Source organism: Callorhinus ursinus, unplaced genomic scaffold (genome assembly GCF_003265705.2).
Source record: "Callorhinus ursinus isolate GAN/ISIS: 27379988/994484 unplaced genomic scaffold, GSC_fseal_2.0 scaffold4, whole genome shotgun sequence".
Lineage (NCBI taxonomy): Eukaryota > Metazoa > Chordata > Mammalia > Carnivora > Otariidae > Callorhinus > Callorhinus ursinus.
Genome location: NW_027397066.1, coordinates 154,351,614 through 154,355,978, shown reverse-complemented (window position 1 = coordinate 154,355,978; position 4,365 = coordinate 154,351,614).

The window sequence follows — 4,365 nt, the reverse complement described above, 5'->3', positions numbered from 1 at the left end:
AGCCCTGAGGCCCCTTTGGCTTTCTGCCCTGACAGAGCACTGCAGGGACCCTGGGCTCCCAGGTCCTCCACTGCTCTCTGACTGTGCTGCCCTTCGAGGGCAGGAGGAATCCCCAGAGGCACGTGGCCCCTGGTGTTCCTCAGCCGCCATCACCCGTATCCTTTGACCCTTCCGATTAGGGTGTGTTGTAGGCAGAAATCTGGTCCATTCAGATGGACACCCAAGGTTTCCATATCCTAGAAATGGGCTTCTTCAGTCAAACACTAATGTAGGTGCTGCTGCAAAGGCATTTGGTAGATGTTAAAGTCCCAAATCGGTTGATCTTAAGATAGGAAGACTATCCAGATATGCTTAGCCTAACAACATGAACACTTTATTTTTTCTTATTTTACTTACTTATTTATTTATTTAATTTTTAATTCCTGTATAGTTAACATACAGTGTTATATTAGTTTCAGGTGTACTATGCAGTGATTCACCACTTCCATGGTGCTCATCAAGCTAAGTATACTCTTAATCCCCTTCACTTGTCCTTGTCTCCCATCCGCCTCCCCTCTGGTAACCATCTGTTTGTTCCCTGTAATTAGGAGTCTGTTTTTTGGTTTGCCTATTTTTTCTTTATTCACTTGTTTTGTTCCTTAAATTCCACATATGAGTGAAATCACATGGTACTTGTCTTTCTCTGACTGACTTATTTCGCTTGGCATAATACCCTCCAGTTCCATCCACATTGTTGCAAATGGCAAGATTGCATTCTTTTTTGTGGCTGAATACTATTCCACTATATGTATATACACCACATCTCCTTTATCCATTCACCATCGATGGATGCTTAGGCTGCTTACATAATTTGGCTAGTGTAAATAATGCTACAATAAACATAGGGCTTCATATATATTTTCAAATTAGTATTTTTGTATTCTTTGTCTAAATATCCAGTAGTATAAATACCAGACCATAGGGTTGTTCTATTTTCAATTTTTTGAGGAAACTTCATACTGTTTTCCACAGTGACTGTACCAGTTTGCATTCCCACCAACAGTGCTCAAGGGTTCCTTTTTCTTCTTCCTCACCGACACTTGTTGTTTCTTGTGTTTTTGATTTTAGCCATTCTGACAGGAGTGAGGCGATCCAATAGCCAAACTGTGGAAGGAGCTGAGATGCCCTTCAACAGATGAATGGATAAAGAAGATGTGGTTCATATATACAATGGAATATTACTCTGCCCTCAGAAAGGATGAATACTCATCATTTACATTGAGGTGGATGGAACTGGAGGGTATTGTGCTGAGCAAAATAAGTCAATGAGAGAAAGACAATTATATGGTTTCACTCATATGAGGAATATAAGAAATAGCACAGAGGATCATAGGGGAAGGGAGGGAAAACTTAATGGGAAGTCATCAGACAGGGAGAAAAACCATGAGAGACTCTTAACTATAGGAAACAAACTGAGGGTTGCTGGAGGTGAGGTGGGTGGGGGAATGTGGTAACTGGGTGACGGGCATTAAGGAGGGCACGTGATGTGATGAGCACTGGATGTTATACACAACTGATAAATTATTAAACACTACATCTGAAACTAATCATGTTTTATATATTGGCTAATTGAATTTAAATTTTTAAAAAGTTAAAAAAAAAGGAGGGAGGTTATAGTTCATGTAGTTTTGATTTGCATTTCCCTGATGATGAGTGATGTTGAGCATCTTTTGTCAGTTGGTCCTCTGGATGCATTCTTTGGAGAAATGTCTGTTCATGTCTTCTGCCCATTTATTAGTTGGATTATTTGTTTTGGGGTATTGAGTTGTATCAGTTCTTTATATATTTTGGATACTAACCCTTTATCAGATATGTCATTTACAAATATCGTCTCCTGTTCAGTAGGTTGTCTTTTGGTTTTGTTGGTTGTTTCCTTCACTGTACAGAAACTTTTTATTTTGATGTAGTCCCAGTAGCTCATTTTTGCTTTTATTTCCCTTGCCTCAAGAGACATGTCTAGAAAAATGTTGTTGCATCCAATGCCAGAGATATTACTGTCTGTGCTCTGTTCTAGGATTTTTATGGTTTCAGGTCTCACATTTAGATCTTCAATCCATTTTGAGTTTATTTGTGTGTATGGTGAAAGAAAGTGGCCCAGTTTCATTTTTTTTTTGTATGTAACAGTCCAGTTTTCCCAACACCATTTGTGAAGAGACTGTCTTTTTCCCACTGTGTACTCATTCCTCCTTTGTTAAAGATTAATTGACCATTAATTGTGGGTTTATTTCTGGGTTTTCTGTTCTATTCCATTGATCTATGTGTCTATTTTTATACCAGTACCATACTGTTTTATTTACTACCACTTTGTAATATAGCATGAAATCTAGAATTATGACACCTCCAGTTTTGGTTTTGTTTTTCAATATTGCTTTGGCTATTTGAGGTCTTTTGTAGTTTCACACAGATTTTAGGACAGTTTGTTGTAGTTCTGTGAAATATGCTGGTGGTGTTTGACAGGGATTGCATTAAATCTGTAGATTGCTTTGAATAGTATAGACATCTTAACAGTATTTGTTCCTCCAACCCATGAACATGGGATGTCTTTCCATTGCTTTGTGTCATCTTGAATTTCTTTTGTCAGTGTTTTATAGTTCGCAGACTACAGGTCTTTCATCTCCTTGGTTAAGTTTATTCTTAGATATTTTATTATTTTTGGTGCAACTGTAAATAGGATTATTTTCTTAATTTTACTTTCTGCTCCTTCATTATTATTTCTTTTGTCAGTGTTTTATAGTTCTCAGAGTACAGGTCTTTCATCTCCTTGCTTAAGTTTATTCTTAGATATTTTATTATTTTTGGTGCCACTGTAAATAAGATTATTTTCTTAATTTTACTTTCTGCTACTTCATTATTAGTGTATAGAAATGCAACAGATTTCTGTATGTTGATTTTGTATCTTGCTATTTTACTAAGTTCAGTTATCAGTTCTAGTAGTTTTTTGGTGGAGTCTTTAGGGTTTTCTAGTTAGAGTATCAAATATCATCTGCAGATAGTAGAAGTTTTACTTCTTTACCAGTTTGGATGCCTTTTATTCCTTTTTGTTGTCTGATTGCTGTGGCTAGGACTTCTAGTACTACGTTGAATGAAAGTGGTGAGAGTGGATATCCTTGTCTTGTTCCTGACCTTAGGGGGAAAGCTCTCAGTTTTTCACTATTATGATGTTAGCTGTAGGTTTTTCATATATGGCCTTAATCATGTTGCCATATGTTCCCTCTAAACCTACTTTGTTGAGGGTTTTTATCATGAATCATTGCTGTACTTTGTCAAATGCATTTTTTGCATCTATTGAAATGATCATTTGGTTTTTATCCTTTCTCTTGCTGATGGGATGTATCATATTGGTTGATCTGCAAATATTGAACCAATTGCAAATATTGGTCCATTTATTCCTTTCATCCCAGGAATACATCCCACTTGATCATGGTGAGTGATTTTTTAAATATATTGTTGGATTCACTTTGCTAATAATTTGTTGAAGATTTTTGCATCCTGTTCATCAGAGATATTAGCCTATAGTTCTCTTTTTTATGTAGTGTCTTCATTTGGTTTTGGTATCAGAGTAATAATGGCCTCATAGAGTGAATTTCCTTCCTCTTCTATTTTTTAGAATAGTTTGAAAAAACTAAGTATTAACTCTTTAAATGTTTGGTAGAATTCACCTGTGAATCTGTCTGGTCCTGTACTTTGGTTTGTTGGGAGTTTTTTGATTACTGGTTCAATTCAATGCTGGTCTCTTTTTTTCTTGCTGCTTTTAAGATTCTCTCTTTATCACTACTTTTTGCCATTTTAATTACTACGTGTCTTGGTGTGGGTCTCCTTGGGTTGATTTTGCTGGGGACACTCTGTACCTCCTACATCTGGATTTCTGTTTCCTTTCCCAGATTCAGGAAGTTTTCAGCTATTATTTTTCCAAATAAATTTTCTGTCCCTTTTCTCACTCCTCTTCTTCTGGGATCCCTATAATGTGAATGTTATTATGCTTGATGGTGTCACTGACTTTCCTTAAGTCGATTTTTTTTTCTCTCTCCTGTTCAGTTTGATTGCTTCCCATTACTGTCCTCCAGGTAACTGATCCATTCTTCTGCTCTTTCTAGTCTACTATTTATTCCATCTAGTGTATTTTAATTTCAGTTATCGAGTTCTTCATCTCTGATTGGTTCTTTTTTGTTTTCTATCTCTTTATTAAGGGTCTCACTAAGATCTTCCACTCTTTTCTCAAGTCCGGTGAGTATCTTTATGTTCATTACCTTAATTCCCTATCAGACATATTACTTATATCCATTTCACTTAGGTCTCTTGCCATGATTTTGTTCTGTTCTTTCATTT